At 37.6% G+C, this 17,599-nt stretch overlaps 1 long non-coding RNA gene across 1 annotated transcript in view; it reads right to left on the bottom strand.

Annotated features, from left to right (window-relative positions):
• Nucleotides 1–8,863: 8,863 nt before the first annotated feature.
• The window catches only part of LOC132343310 (uncharacterized), a 101,002-nt gene continuing 92,266 nt past the window's right edge, over nt 8,864–17,599 (bottom strand). Inside the window, exon 3 of the long non-coding RNA XR_009492063.1 lies at nt 8,864–9,222. This is a non-coding gene — a long non-coding RNA (uncharacterized lncRNA). The remainder of the gene's footprint in view (nt 9,223–17,599) is intronic.

Below are 17,599 nucleotides of genomic sequence, written 5' to 3'. Positions count from 1 at the left end.
TGGGCATCATATCCTCCTACTAAGTAGGAAGAAGGAAGAAGTGATATGTATCACTGAAAAACCTCCTTTTCATCAGTTAGGAAAACAGCAGATTTCCGAGAAACCTTAATTTTATACTTCTGCTTACATCTTACTGGTCAGAACTTGGTCAAAGGATCTCCTATAATTAAAAAGGAATCTGTGGATCTGTGAAGATGTATATTATTTTTAATTAAGTATATTGTCAATTGTCAACCTGAACAATAAATGAATAAATTATTGAGTAAGAAAATACTTCTAACTACCACACACAATATAAATGTCTATGATAAAGGATTATGACTTTTCCAATTTTCACATCAGGTTCTATATGACAAAAGACAATTTTTATGGTCACCTGTGAGGCATTTGGACTTCTATTCAAAGTTCAGTTCAGATATCAAGGCTGATGACACCACACATCTGATGTGTCCCCAAGAGGTATAGAAAGCATGTTACTTACAAAATTCTGCAGATGTGAAATAGCTTCAGAGTGTAAGAAAAGGAGACTGGCCTGGATGTTTATTGTGATCAGGAGGTGAGACCTGGGTGAGGGCTGAATCTCCCATCTTCACCAAAGCAGAGACCACTCAGGCTGTCTTATCACTTGGCCAAGATATGGGGCACAAGTTGAAAGAGGGAAGGTCGAGCCTTAAGAGATGTCAGTTATCCAGAAACAGAGTCAGACTCCTCACTAAACGTGAAACCAACTCTAAGTATCTCCAACACCCCCCACCCCTCAAGAAAGGTATCTTTCTGATTAGCAGTCTCATCCAATGGCACTGAGATACCTATCCTACCAATTCCATGAAGATTCAATGGGTTTGCTGTCCTTCAGATAGAAGTGCTTGCAAATGCATGCCTTTTTTTTTTTTTTTCCTATCTTGCCCCATTTACAGCATTTGCTGCTCAGCTACTGAACTAGGATTTTATAGTTAACCCAACATCAAGTTCCAGAAGAGAGTATATAATCTGTGCCACATGGGTTGGCTTCTGGGTGATTTGCTAGTTTCTGCTTTTAGTTTTCCCAACTTTGCCTTCTCTCTCTTTTTTATTCTTTTGCATATACTGAAATGTTTCTTACATTTATTTCTAACAATGTTATTGAGATGTAATTTATATACTATAAAGTTCACCTATTTTATATTTAAATGTACAATTCAATGATTTTTATGAAATTTACAGACATGTGCATACATCACCACAAACCTGTCTTAATTCCTCCCTGTTAACAGTCAGTTCCTGCTTCCACCCAAGTCCCAGTGAGAGTGTGTGTGTGTGTGTTCATGCTAAGTCACTTCAGTCATGTCCAACTTTTTGCAACCCCATGGACTGTAGCCCACCAGGCTCCTCTGTCCATGGAGATGCTCTTGGGAAGAGTACTGGAGTGGGTTGCCATGCTCTTCTCCAGGGGATCTTCCCAATCCAGGGATCGAACCTGAGTTTCTTATGTGTCCTGCATTGGCAGGTGGGTTCTTTATCATTGACACCACCTGGAAAGCCCACCCAAGTCTCACAAATTCATTAATTTGCTTTCTGTCTTTATAGACTTTGTATCTTTCCTGGATATTTTAGATAAACAGATGCATAATATTTGCAGGTTTTTTTGCATCTGTTTTTTTTTTACTGAGCATAATGTTTTTAAGATTGATCTCTGTTGTGTATAAATACTTCATTTCTTTCTTACAGTTGAATAGTATTTCATTATGTAGATTTGTCACAGTTTGATTAGCCATTAACCGTGAGCCATAAACTTTTGCAATACTTCCATTTTGGGGACATTATAAATAATACAAGTTTGAAAATGCATAGTCTTTTACGGACTTGGTTTTATATTTTTCTTGGATAGATACCCAGAAGTGGAAAATTTAGGTCACATGGTAAATTTGTTTAACTTTTTAAAAACTGCCAAACAGTTTTGCAAAGTGGCATCACCATTTTACATTCACATCAGAAATACAGGGGAGTTTTAGTACTTCTAGTTCTTCAACAACTCTTATTATTGCTTGTCATTTTGTTTAGAGCTATTTTAGTGACTGTGTTGGAGAAGGAAATGGCAACACACTCCAGTGTTCCTGCCTGGGAAATCCCATGGACAGAGGAGCCTGGCAGGCTACAGTCCATGGGTTCACAATAGAGTTGGACAGGACTGAGCATGAGTGGATGTGTAGAGGCATGTCGTTTTCATTACAAGTTGCATTGCTATACTGACTAATGATGTTGAGTTTCTTTTCTCTTTGTTTTTCATATGGACATTTGAAACTTCAGCTGCATTGCCCTGACTTGTATTTCTTTTGTTGATTCCACAATCTCTCTCAACACACACACACACACACACACACACATACACTTTATTTGATTTCAAATACATGATTGATAAACTTTTGTGCTCTGTTGTTTTGCTTTTCTAGTTCAATTATCTTCTTATAATGAAAACTGCTGCTATTTCCTACATTTTTAAATGGCAAATTCTGTAGATCCATTAGTCACCAATGGGAGTGTTTTGAAGTACCAACTGCAAACTACAGGCATTATTCTTCTCAGAAGTCAGGTTGTTTCATCAAGTTTTTTTTTTTTTCCTATTACTCTTTACTATGCATTTAATAAATGACTTTTTTAATGCTTATAATGTACACATTTATTTAGCACACAGGTGCTGTTGATTTAACAGCTGGTCCCATGAGGAAAAAGTAATCACAGGGAAGCTTTTTTTTTAGCCTTGATTAGACTGTGTTTAACAAGAAATTGTCTCCTAATTAGATTCAAGTTGCTTAAAATCAAGTAAGGAACTGTAGAAATTTATTCCAGGAGGCCATTATGCAAGTTGGGTAATTGTGGGGGTTTGTTCAGTAAAGTCCTGGTACTAATTGTTCATTTACTAAGTGGACATTCTGTGAACTGTTTCTTAGTGTATCTTGTATTGATTACTTGGGAACTCTGAAAACAGACTGTGATCAATGGAGAGAAGAGGAGAGGGTCTGGCAGCTCACTGTGTGTGCCTCTGCCTCGGGGCATGCTCTCCTCTGCTGGAGGAGGATGATAGCCTATTCATTATTTTTCCACATTACAAATGGTTTCCCTACTTTTTCCCCCTCTATGAAACACTGAACAAAATTTCAATTGGAGCCAATCATATAAAGTAATGAAATCTCTAGAGGAGACCAAAGGAAGAAAACATAATTAAAATGATAGAATAAAGCAAAATGCTTTTATTAGCCACAATAAGAGAGAATGTGTGTAAATCCCCAACGCAGGTCTTGGATTTAAAATGTCTTTATGCCTAATATAAACAAAGGAGTCCATTTCTGAGGACTCCCAGATGTACCATCATGTAGTTAAATAACATTTTTAGTGACATTGCCTTAACTTGCTTTGCTGGAAAAATGATTCCTCACCAAAGTCCCCTCTGCCAAATAAATACACTAATATTTTCTCTTAAATAAATAAAGCCTGGTGGAGTTATATTTAAACTGTCCAATGAAAACAGAATCTCAATATAAATTGCTAGACTGTACAAAATAAAAGATATACTTCCTTTCATACTCACAATCTAATGATATTTAGGTAAATGAAGTCGTGCTAAATTTGAAGACATTTTGAGAATAGAGAATAGAAACTGAGTTCCCATGGAATTAAAATAAACTGCTAATGGTCACACTTTAGTAAATTATGCTGTGGTTCTGTTTAATGGTTTTTAAATAGAAATATTAGTTTTGTTCCATCCTGCCTGTGTTCCTCTTTGTACCAGAGTTTTCTTTTATGGATGTCTTTATGGAGAAATATCTTTATCTTTAGGATTCACTTATGGAGGCAGAGGGATACTGCCAATCCACCATCATAGCTAACTCAATTTACAAACTAACACATGGTCGATAGTGAAGTGACAGTGTCCATTGCTCAGTTGTGTCTGACTCTGTGACTCCATGGACAGTAACCCACCAGGCTCCTCTGTCCATGGAATTCTCCAGGCAAGAATACTGGAGTAGGTAGCCATTTCCTTCTCCAGTGGATCTTCCCCACCCAGGGATCAAACCTGGATCTCCTTCAATGCAGGCAGATTCTTTATTGACTGAGCCACCAGGGAAGCCCTATAATAAATCCAAAAGACGCTTCATTCTTCAAGGGCTTTAAAGAGAAAGTCAAGCCTATGTTATGATTGAGGATTTTAGAAGATATTTTATATATATTATAAAACTTGTCACTTTTCACCAGTACAGCATCATAAGGGATCCTGAATTAAGTTTCGTAATGTTAAAAAAAAAATGTTTTTTTTACAAACATCACTGATCTTCTACTTACAATGTGACAATAACTGAAGAAGAAAAGGTTTCTACTCAGAGCAAATAACAGAGCTCTTTTTTTCCTTCAACTCACCAAATACCTTTGTACTCCAAATACATGGATTTTCCACACCAAGTAGTCTGGTGACAGCAGTTGGGTATCCTACAATTTAACTTCTGACACTACTAGGAAATAATGTCAGATTCCACAGGTTAAGGGCTCCATCCCACAACACTATCCCCAACCTCAGATGCCAACTGCAAGTCCAGGAGATCATGTGGGCTACTGTCTGACCCATTATAAGCCAGAAGTTCCCAAGACCCCTCTAGTGAGGTTCAATTTTTCGCTAAAATGCTTCACAGAACCAAGTCATAGTTTTCTTACTAGATTTCTGGTTTATTGAAAGGATATAACTCAGGAACGGTCAGATGGAGGAGATGCACAGAGAAAGATATGTGGGAGGGGGCACAGAGCTTCCATGCCCTCTCTGGGTTACCATCGGCCTGCTATCTCCACCGTTTACCACCAACCTGGAGACTCTCCAGACCCCTTCAGTTAGAGTTTTTATGGAAGCCTCATTACATTGGCATGATTGATTAAATCACTAGTTGAATCATTGATTATTACTGGTTAACTCAACCTCCAGCCTCTCTTCCCCAGAGGTTGGGGTAGGAGCTCAAAATTCTAACCCTCTGTTCACACAGTTGGTTCTCCTGGCAAAAAACCCCCCATGCTTATGGGCTTTCGAAAAGTTACTTTATTAATATAAACTCCCAGGGTGGTTAAAAGGAGCTGGTTAATTGAAAAAACAAACAAACAAAACAAAACCCTCACTTTTACCTTTGGAGCTATTTGCTGCTAAGTCGCTGCAGTCGTGTCCGACTCTGTGCGACCCCATAGAAGGCAGCCCACCAGGCTCCCCCGTCCCTGGGATCCTCCAGGCAAGAACACTGGAGTGGGTTGCCACTTCCTTCTCCAATGCATGAAAGTGAAAAGTGAAAGGGAAGTCACTCAGTCGTGTCCGACTCTTTGTGACCCCATGGACATGGACTGCAGCCCACCAGGCTCCTCCATCCATGGGATTTGCCAGGCAAGAGTACTGGAGTGGGGTGCCATTGCCTTCTCCGTTGGAGCTATTTACTCTAGAACTATTTCAGGAAATTTAGCTTTTGAAGACATAAATACTCTATAAATATTGTAACAAAAGATACTCCCATCACTCTCATTGCTTAGGAAGTTCTAAATTTTAAGAATTGTATGCCAAGAATGGGGGGGATCAAATAAATATTTATTATAAATCACAACATCACAGTAGCATAGTGTCATCAATTGAAACTAAGAATGCTTCTACCTATGTCCCAGAACTTTTACTTTGAAAGTCTAACACTGAAAGAAAAATTCCAACTATACACTGGAAGTCCCACAACTTAATTGTATCACTTATTATTAAAAAAAAAAAATCTAAGTACCCACCAAAAATAAATGTCTATATAAATTTGATATATCCTACAATTTAATACAAAGCATGTATACATGAAAATTCAATCTACATAACTTATTATGGGTATTCAAAAAAGTCCCTGAGCAGTATTTAAGTATAATTTACCTTAAAACATGTAGAAAACTATACAAACTACTATCTGCAATTGTTATAATGTTTTAACTATACATAAAAGCTCAAAATCAATCACGAATGATTTTAAAAAATAATGATTGTCTCTGGTGAGGAAGAGAAGTGACAAGGGTCTGGAATGATGATTAGGAGATAATTTTAATTTTGTTAACAGTATGCATATGTTATAAGAAAAAACATATTCGCCTACTACTTTATAATTAAAATTTAATATTGGATAGTTATTAAACTTTAATACTCATTAACATTTATGAATGATTTTTTGGAAACTGTTAAGTAAATATCATGCCTGTTCCATAATCACAGACTTATATTAAGGATTAAGATATATTTCTTCCAATATGTGAAACTATTTTCAGCAAAAGAACCATTTTTGTCAAGTCTGTATACCACAGGTAATGTATCTTGTAGCTATCTATGAAGAAACCACATAGCTCAAATTTAATGTAATCACTAAAATGTTAGCATTATACTTTTATAATAATGTTAACAGTGATGGTACATGCACAATATGGTCTACTCTTTCACTAGCTCATCTGCTTGCATTCTAATGAGCTGTATTCCATTTTATATGATTCCCAGAGTTATGACTACAAAGAGTTACAAGCCGCTATGTCTGTGTGATTGAGAGTTTCTTCACAAAGACTCATTCTACCAAAGTTTTGATTTCAGAAACTCTCCTCTAACAAAAATTATTTTGCATTAGGCATTATATAGATTATAGGAGGTGCTAGCAGTAAACAACCCTCCTGCCAATGCTGAAGACGTAAGAGATGCAGTTTCAATCCTTGGTTTGGGAAGATCCCTTGAAGAAGGGCATGGCAACCCACTCCAGTACTCTTGCCTGGAGAATCCCATGGACAGAGGAGCCTGGCAGGCTACAGTCCATGGGGTCACAGAGAGTGGGACGTGACTAAAGCAACTTAGCACACATGCACACATATAGATTCCCTTACCAACATTTGTAACAGCCATTTATACATAAACAAGGGATGGTTTAAATTTGTGCTGGACTGTGAGCAAATCCAGAAGGGAAGAGTACTAGAATTAGGAAGTTAGAGAGCGAAAGGCAACTGTAGTTAAGGATCCAAAAAACAGGTGAGAAAGAAATGTGGTGGTGTGGAGGGAGGAGGATGGGCTTCATACCTATTTTGTAGAGCCATTCTTTATTATTCAGAGCTCTGAATAATAAATCAATATATACACTTTAAAAAATAAATTCTCTTTTTCTGAGAAAATAGTTGAAATTTCTCTTTAAAGAAAACTTAGACTATTAAAGCTTCTGTTTGATTCATTTTCTGCATGTTTTATCAAATATTCAATATTCCACAATAGAGCAAAGTAGAACTATATTGATAAAAAGTCACTTTAAAATCAATCTTGTTAATCTGACATACAATATTCTGACATCTAAAAATATCACTGAAATATTACAGTAGAAGAATAGCTCATAGTCCTAAAAGCATAAATCTATAAAATAGCATGCCAAAATCTTAATTTTCTAACTATTACCATTAGATTTCCTCTAGATTTTATTTATAATATAAGAAAATAAAATACAGGCTTATGATTCCATAAGATGTTTTGGATTTTTAGAAAACTAAAGGTCCCCAGAGAAGGAGAGAGCCAGATGACACAACTATAGGATAGGATAAGGAAGAGCTTTTGATTTGTGCTCTTTCTTTTGCCAACATGTCCTGCATGGATCAGTGTTTTCCTCTTTGCTTTTCAAAAAGCAACGGTTGTCAGCTAAAGGCTGTGGGGTAGTATGACCATCACGTGCCTGCTTGTCATGGTGGGTATCAGAAAACAACCAGTGTAGATGGCCTGGAAGGTCTCAGATTGAGGTGTTTACAGACTTGCAGCCCTAATAACAAAGAGCCCTAGTAAGTGAGCTATACTGAGAAACAACAGACTATCTGATCTAACTCTTTTGCTATTAAGCTTCCATACACTATTTTTCAATACTTCTTTTTTTTGTTTTTGGCTCGCGCCATGTGGCATGCAGAATCTTAGTTCCCTGAACAGGGATTGAACTCATATCCCCTGCAGTGTCAGCATGAATTCTTAACCACTAGACAACTAGGGGATCCCTTCAATATGTAAATTTTCATATAACAAAATTACAACAAATCATACTTTTGCTTAATACAACTATTCCTTCTACAAATGAAGACACCCTTGCTTAATCACCAAAAGAACAAGTTCCAAATAGTTACTGCAACCACATATGATGATGGCTCCATTTAAATTCAGTCAGAATCCTACCTGGATATTCTGTAATGAATGCCTTCTATCACTGAGGAGCTTTCATTGATTACTTCAGCTTTTCTAATAAAATCATTCCTATTTTAGGGAGATTGAGCCATTTAATATTTTGAGTAAAGCATCCCTGAGTAAACAAGGGTAGCCTCATTTTGGAGTTGAGTTCCAGGGTTGCCCAGGGTCATCATTCACGGTCATGTTGAGGTGGGGCCAGAAGCCATGCTCCCTAGTAGAGGATCGCTATTGGTGTGGCTCTCTGCCTTAGAGGGTCTGTAGGAAAGGCCCCATGACTGCCGAGCGTTGCTGGTTTGGCTCCCTGGGCAGGCAGGTCCAGAGGCTATGCTCCAAGATGGGTGTGGCTGCTGGCCTGGGTCCCTGTCCAGACAGGGGCATAGATACTGCTCCAAAGATGGAATGGTCCAATCAATGGTTTGGGACCCAAATTGGGCAGAACTGCCGACTGAGCTCTCAGGCTACATGGTGCCCCAGGCTTGGCTCTGCAGAGGAACAGAGTCACCAGCTAGGGCTTCTGCCTCGATATTACCCACATAAGAATGCAGTCTGCCAAGATTCATGTGCTTCTTGCTGTGGGCCCTCAACCCCATGAGGCAATACCTAAGTGGGCCTCTCAGGAAGCATCTGGGAATGCTGGGGAATATGAATGTCTACCTTAGATTCTAGTGTTACCACTGGAGAAGCTGTCAGTCCAGGGGGACCCCCTTACTATAGCATCACATCAGCCTGGGGAGGGGCAGTGTAGTCAAGGTGAAACCACTCCTCTTACCTTTTTAACGTAGGTTTTCTCAGTTTTTGTGGTCTAGCGGGATGTTTCATCTTCACTTCCAGGTTTTAAGATCTTCATAGAAATATCTTGTCTGTGGAAAGATGCTAGTCGCTTTCTCTGAGGGGAACTGAAGTCAGGAAACATCTAATTTTCCATCTTGCTGACGTCACTCAAAACTGTCTTGCTCTTATTCACTGTGTCTCACTCCATTTATTCCTCGGTGTGGGAGTTTATCTTCCCCCTTTACACAAAAAGAAAGACAGAGAGTTTAAGAGTGGGAATAAAAGGAAAAACACAAATTACAGCAACTAAAAATTCCTATAAAATAATATTTTATATGATAAATCAAACAATTATACCATGAAAAACCACCATCATACTATATGTCATAATGGATATTGGGAAGATTTCATTCTGATATCCAAATATTCTTGTTTGCCAATATGCAAATAGAAATGGCCTATCTTTCCTGCCTGCCTAATTTAGGGTCAGGGTCTCTTATCATTTTAAATTTCCAAGTAGCTTCCAAATCTGCACACTCTTTACTTGTTCAAAACAACACACTCTTCTTGAATTTAACAGATCTGACTTTAAGGGACTTGCCCCCTTGCTGAGGGATAAAACCCAGATATTAATACTTATCTTTCATACCATGTTATTTCATTTTCCCCTCTAGACCAATGACTCATTTTTTTCTCTTTTGTATCTGCCTGAATTAGGCTCTTTTAACTTACTGCCCCAATTCTAACACAGACAAGAAAGGACATTGAGAATCATTTGCTCTGATGGTAAAATTACATAATATAATGACATTCATACATCCTTGACCTTAACAGTTTCTATTTTGTAGGCAAAATTTTGTTTATTGATTAAGCCAGATAGTTCTTAAAATGGCTAAACTATTATCAAAAAAAAATAATAAAGTGGAAGAATGATGTAATGAAAGAACCTCAGACCACAAGGAAATATTCTGAATGAAATGTTATACTTTATAATGTTGGGGAGAATCTCAAAGTGCTGTAAAAGGCAACAATTCCTCTTTTGTGTTTTATTGAAGTATTTCCTCATATAACCTTGCACTGAGAAGCATAAACATTTTCCCTGATAACAAAGATAGACATATAATGGAGCCCATAGAGGATAAGGCTGGAGGTTTGACATAAATATCAAATGAATACTCTGAAAGTGAAAATGAAGTCGTTCAGTCATGTCTTACTCTTTGCGACCCCATGGACAGTAGCCTACCAGGCTCCACGGTCCATGGGATTTTCCAGGCAAGCATACTGGAATGGGCTGCCATTTCCTTCTCCAGGGGATCTTCCAAACCCAGGGATCGAACCCGCGTCTCCTGCATTGCAGACAGATGCCTTACCGTCTGAGCCACTAGGGAAGCCCACTGTAAAAACAGGAGCCCTCTAAAATATGAACCTTAAAGAAACTACAAGCTACTTTCAAAAATCTGAAGGAAATCTCACCTAAGGACATCAAGTATAACTGCCTAAAGCTTGCCTCAGTGATATTTATAAGGGACAAAATTGCCACCCCAAAATATGTTTCTTCAGCGGCATGTGGGTTATCTCTAGGAATAAATAATCAAGGGCCAGAAGGCTCAGAAAGAACCTCTGAACTTCCCCCTAACTGCCTAAGAGAATGTTATAGATGGATGGCCTGTTCCAGGAAGGGACCTATCACCACAAATAACTATAATATGAGCTACAGGTGTAAATAGGGAGGAACCTAGTAAAGTTTATTAAAATTCAAATTTAAATAACACTGAAGTTAGAGGACAAAAATGATCAAAAATATTCACTACGTTGTGAATAGTTTTCAAAAATTCATTATACAATTGATCTGTGAACTACATGAGTGCATTTACACATGGTTTTTTTCACTAAATACTGTGTGATCTGTGGTTGACAGCATTCATGGATGTAGAATGTCAGATAAGGCAAATACAGATGGCCTACAGTAACATGCAGATTTTTGACTACATGGAGAGTCAATGCTCCTAATCCTCATGTTGTTCAAGGATCAACTATACTTTTCTGTAATTGAGTTAACACAGAAAACTGAAAACAATTACATTTTCTTCATCAAGGATTTCAGAGATTCAGATTTATTATATAATGTTGGAGAAGACTCTTGAGAGTCCCTTGGATTGCAAGGAGATATAACCAGTCCATTCTGAAGGAGATCAGTCCTGGGTGTTCTTTGGAAGGACTGATGCTAAAGCTGAAACTCCAGTACTTTGGCCACCTCATGTGAAGAGTTGACTCATTGGAAAAGACTCTGATGCTGGGAGGGATTGGGGGCAGGAGGAGAAGGGGACGACAGAGGATGAGATGGCTGGATGGCATCACTGACTCGATGGACATGAGTCTGGGTGAACTCAGGGAGTTGGTGATGGACAGGGAGGCCTGGCATGCTGCAATTCACGGGGTCGCAGAGAGTCGGACATGACTAAGCAACTGAACTGACTGACTGAAGATCCCCTATCCATCCTTTTCCTTTTGTACAATCTCATGATGTATGACTCAGATAGCTCAATGTTATTGTTATGGAATTATTTCACTGTGTTATGATACAGTTATACCTTTAGAGATGTCTGAAATCTATAAAACGATCTGATCATTTTTAGCTAAAGTTTACTGAGTTCTTATCATGTATCACTTTCTAGTTAAGAGCATTATATTTATTACTTTCTTGAATACTCATTAGAATATTTTCATTTTATAAATTAGAAACCTCATGCTGATACGTTTTTAAAAAATGCTATTTCACTGCTAACATGTAGTGGATCTGGTTATTGTTTGATTCCAAGACATCTTGCACACTAGCTAGTACATATACAGTTGTCACACTAAATGAACTCTGTTGTCTTTTTTTAAGTAATTTAACCTATTTTTATAGTTTTCTATTTTTTCTAACCTATTATACTAAAGATAAATACATATATATATACATACATGTATTTATACACACATATACACAATCACAAATATACATGTATAAAAGCGTAGGTTTGTGTGTGCAGGTATATATATGTGTGTATATATGTATATGTATATATATATGTATATACAGCATGTTTTTAAAGTGTGTGTGTATACATGTGTTTTCACGTGTGTAGATATTTTTGTCATTTGCAGCGTAACAGGTTAGAAAAAACTAAAAATTACAAAAATGTGTGAAATTACTTTTAAAGGACAATAAAGTCCATTTATTATAAGAACTGTATATACAGCCATATGCATATATTTATATATTAGTGTGTATACTATATATACACATACACTCACAGTTGTTCACAAATCTATTTATTCTGTTTAGTGTTGGAAAGGTAAATAACAAAGCTTATTGATGAGACTCTTGGACTAAAGAGATTTTATTTTTGAGCTCTAAAATGTATAATTAGAGGATGTATTTGAACAAGCAGAAAAGAAGACAATTGACAAGACTATACCTTATACCTTCTCAGTTGTTCTCCAGTGCATTTAGCTTTTAGAAATCTATGCTTTGAATAGGTAAGGAGTGAAAGTTGCTGAATCATGTCCGACTTTTGCGACCCCATGGACTATACAGTCCATGGAATTCTCTAGGCCAGAATACTAGAGTGTGTAGCCTTTCCCTTCTTTAGGGGAATCTTCCCAACCCAGGAATTGAACCCAGGTCTCCCGCATTGCAGGCAGATTCTTTACCAACTGAGCTATCAGGGAAGCCTGATATAGGTATAATGCTCTTATTGACCCAGGACTTCATGGATAATCTTCTCAAATGAACTTGTTGGGTTGTACTTTCTTGGCCTCCCGGGTCCATACTTGCCCAAATTCAAGACCAAAGAAAGAGCCTGGGGTGTGCAACAGAAACATCAATGGTTTAATGCATAGGGGATCTTACAAGTCTGAAGCAAAGTCCTGGAGCAACACCCCATTGTGTACAACAGATGGTAGTCAGGACATGGTGGCAGTCCTTGCTCCCAGGGGAGCAGGGGGTGGTTGCAGGAGGTCACAGTTTCAGAAGGAAGTGACATCAGGTTGGCTCATTGGTTACCAGGGAAACCTGCAGAGGGGGACATCCTTCACTGCCACCTTGGTAAGAACAATCATTAGCAAGGTGGGAAGGTCAGGCATGTGAACAGAGTGAGGGTGAAGCAGGTGTTGGTTGAGCAGGTGATGTAGAGAGAGCAGGAGCACAGCCATCCTGAGTGGCCTGACCATACAAATTTTAGAGAAACATCATGAAAATACAAGGAGGAATTTTTGGAAAGGGTGTTCACCATCAATAGCTGAACCTCAAGATATTATGCATTGAGGTTAAAGTAGAATAAAAGCAATCATCCCTGGTGACTCAGTTGATAAAGAATCTGCCTGCAAAGCAGGAGACTGCCTGCAGTGCAGAACTGGTTTTGATCCTTGGGTTGGGAAGGTCCTCTGAAGGAGAAAATATCAATTCATTCTAGTATTTTTGCTTGGGAAATCCCATAGACAGAGGAGCCTGGTGGGCTATAGTCCTTGGGATTGCACGAGTCAGACATGATTTAGCAATTAAACCACCACCACCAGAGTAAATGGAATCAGACATTTTCGTATTAGTCACTTCTTAAATATAGATACTAGTCATTTCTTAAATCTAAATTTTTAAAATTGTAAGGTTTTTCCTGAGTATACTTAAAAATTATTAATAAATAAGTGAATAAATATGAAAATCATTTTATAGACCGATTGGCATTGCTGAAAGAGCATAGCCTACACTATAGAAGCTTCTTTAAGGAGACAAATTTCACTTTCTCACCTAGTTAAAAAGGGCATTCATCACTACTTGACACACAGATGCTGTGGAATAAATGTACTTCCAAAGAACTCAATACCTAGTTCAATTTCCTCCTGACAGTAGCTTTCAAGTTATTTTCCTGGTAATTTTTGTGGGTCGACAGATAGTATTGTCGAACTGCTAATTGACAGACACATTCCCCGAGTGACAGATGGTAGCACAGACCCAATTGTCAGAGTGCAATAATGCTAACTGTCAGAAATGAGAAACAAACACGTCAGAGATCCTTGTTTTACACACACACACACACACACACAGCACTGAACTACATTAAGAAGTTCATGTGTAGAAGTTAAGCATCACCCTTAAAGGACATTTGATCATAAACTATACCCCAGAGACTTCCCTTAAAAAGATAAATTCTCATAATGGTATCCAAGGTGATTTAGGGTAGTAGAAATAGTTCTCCAACAATTTCACAAAACTTATGGACACTGTTTGGAGAAGGCAATGGCAACCCACTCCAGTGTTCTTGCTTGCCTGGAGAATCCCAGGGAAGGGAGAGCCTGGTGGGCTGCTGTCTATGGGGTCACACAGAGTCAGACACAACTGAAGCGACTTAGCAGCAGCAGCATGGACACTGTTTATATATGTTTAACTCTCTTTAACCATGATTCACTACAGCTGCCCTAAGATGTACAATAAAATATTATATTTACCATGTCACTTATAAATAAATACTTTGTGCCTTATTTTAATCTGTATTTGAAAAAAAAGAATAAATGTTACTAGTATGAAAATCAAGGGATTAAGGTTTTATGTAAAATAAGGTTATTTTAAACTTAAATATATTCCAAGAATTCAGGAAAAGAATCCCAACTGGCAAGCTGTATGTTATACTATTTATAAGGATATATTTTAAAATGTACATGTTTTAATAAGTCTGCAAAAAGTTGAACATGTAAAGGAGATAAGAGTCATATAAAGAGCCATCAGAAGGACAGAGGAAAAAATGATTTTTAAGATCTCCTCTAGCTTTCATATTTTAGTCCCAGAGAAATTTCAACCTTTCTCTTATATGTCATTTTATGGGCAGGTTTATTGATTAAACTTGGCATGAATTTTATATAATGAACCTGAAAATAATCTCCTTACTCTGTCCAAACTAACACAGCACTCTGGTAAAAAGACAATCAGGACAATGAATTCACAATAACTCCTGAAGAGCTTTAAGTTTGTCTTTCCTGTTTATGAGACTATTTAAGTAGTGTATATAGAAAGTATGACTTAGCTTCCGTGTCCAAACATTCACATTCATAGCTCATAAAATGTGTTTCCTTTGGTCTTGGAGGCATTGTAATCACACTGATGATATCAGTTTAAAAGCAAATCCATGTATATTTTCATTAAAGGTTAATTGTATTTCTAAGCATAGTTAAATCAAGAGGATTCAGGTTCTCTTTTGGTAACTAAGAAAAAATCTTGCACTTTGCATTGAAAACAACTTATTTCAATTAAGGTAGTGAACAGAACAAAAGTTAATGTCTTCAAGTCACACAAATGACAGTAAACTAATTTTTAAAGTGCAAATACATAAGTACAAAGAGAACAGGAGATATGAGAGAGCCAAAAATGTTGGAAACTCTAAGCTAGAGGGTAGGCGATAGCTGATTGAACAACCCAGGGAAGTCATATGTTAAATAGGATTGCAATATTTAGCAAATACAAATAGAAGATGCCCAGTTAAATTTGAATCTCAGAAAAACAATGAATAATTATTTTAGAATATGTCTGTTCAAATTTAACTGAGAATCCTGTAGCAACTCTTAAGTCTTTGGTGGGAGAAGTTGAAAGCAATATAATTAACAAAGAAAACATCAAAAAAACTCAGGAAATGCCTCTGGAAGCAGAGTTTAAGGAGGAACATAAAAGAAAAACTTAAGCTGAGAGTTTTTATGAGGCAAACACCCATTGAACTCGACAAGCAGACTAGAGAATTATTGCCTAAAGCAGCAGTTCCCAAACTTTTGGCATTAGGGATTGATTTTGTGGAAGACAGTTTTTCCATGGATGGTGTGTGAGGGATGCTTTTGGGATGATTCAAGTGCATCATCTTTATTGTGCCACTTTATTTCTATAATTATTACATCAGCTCCACCTCAGATCCCCAGGCTTTAGATCCAGGAGGTTGGGGACTTCTGGTCTAGAGAATAAAACAGAGAGTATGAGAAATTTAGAAAATTCAGACCCAGTTGATGTTAAATATTATAGTGAAAACTGGGACTATGTGAAACAGGGTCCCGAAACTACCAGCTCTCATCCAAACTTTACTCTCAGAATACTGACAGGGAGATTTATTCTACCTAAGACAGAGACTGAAACAGGCTTCCTTATGAACTCTGAACATGCCAGAGAAACAACCTTAGAGACTGATGGAAATTCTTCAGGGAAAAAGCCCATTCACATGCTTCTCCACTGATGCTCAGAAGTGATGGCCATGCACACATACACAGAAATTTCCATCAATCTAGTGCTGCCTTCATTTCTTCGTAGACAGTCAAGTGAAGCTAGATATTTGAAGAAAATGTCTAAGAAGTAATACTGAGATCAAAACAAGTAAATAGGGCTTTCCTTGTAGTTTAGTGGTAAAGAATCCATCTGCCAATGGAGGAGGCATGGGTTTAATCCTTCATCTAGGAAGATCACACGTACCACGGAGAAACTAAACCCGCGTGCAACAACTATTACTGCTTCAAAGCCTGGGAGCCACAACTATTGAACCTGAGTGGCCTAGAGCCCATGCTCCAAAACAAAGAGAGACCGCTGCAGTGAACAGTTCACACCATGACTAGAGAGTAGTCCCCATTAGCCAGAGAAAACTCTGAGTGGCAACAGACACCCAGCACAGCCAAAAGTAAACAAATAAAACTATATATAGGTATGCATATATATATATATATTAAAAATGTGAAAAATAGAAACTTGGAGGAGTAAGAAACTGTACAAGGTAAAGATAATTCCAAAATCTCAGTGAATAACTGAATACAAAAATCCATGACAAAGTGTTTTGCTAAAAGCGCATTATTAATATTAAAAAAGGCATGTTAAAAGCAAAATTATAGCATAATTCAATAAGTATTTCTTGAGTAAGTTTGAGGACACATCAAAAATTAAAGAAAATACAAGTAAAATAAAATTAAGAGAAGCAAAATGTTCAGTTCAGTTCAGGTCAGCCACTCAGACGTGTCCAACTCTTTGCAACCCCATGGACTGCAGCATGTCAGGCTTCCCTGTCCATCACCAACTCCTGGAGCTTGTTCAAATTCATATCATTGAGATGGTGATGCCATCCAGTCATCTCATCCTCCGCCGTCCCCTTCTCCTCCTGCCTTCAATATTGCCAAGCATCAAGGTCTTTTCCAACTAATCATTTCTTCACATCAGGTGGCCAAAGTATTGGAGCTTCAGCTTCAGCATCAATCCTTCCAATGAATATTCAGGACTGATTTCCTTTAAAATGGACTGGTTTGATCTCCATGCAGTCCAAGGGACTCGCAAAAGTTTTCTCCAACACCACAGTTCAAAAGCATCAATTCTTTGGCACTCAACTTTCTTTATAGTCCAACTCTCATATCCATACATGACTACTGGAAAAACCATAGCTTTGACTAGACGGACCTTTGTTCGCAAAATAGTGTCTCTGCTTTTTAATATGCTGTCTAGTTTGATCATAGCTTTTCTTTCTAGGAGCAAGAATATTTTAATTTCATGGCTGCAGTCACCTTCTGCAGTGATTTTGGATCTCCAAAATATAAAGTCTGTAACTGCTTCCATTGTTTCCCCATCTA

The sequence above is a fragment of the Bos taurus genome, chromosome 21 (assembly GCF_002263795.3).
Source record: "Bos taurus isolate L1 Dominette 01449 registration number 42190680 breed Hereford chromosome 21, ARS-UCD2.0, whole genome shotgun sequence".
NCBI classification, from domain to species: domain Eukaryota; kingdom Metazoa; phylum Chordata; class Mammalia; order Artiodactyla; family Bovidae; genus Bos; species Bos taurus.
This window is presented reverse-complemented; position numbering and strand designations above follow the sequence as displayed.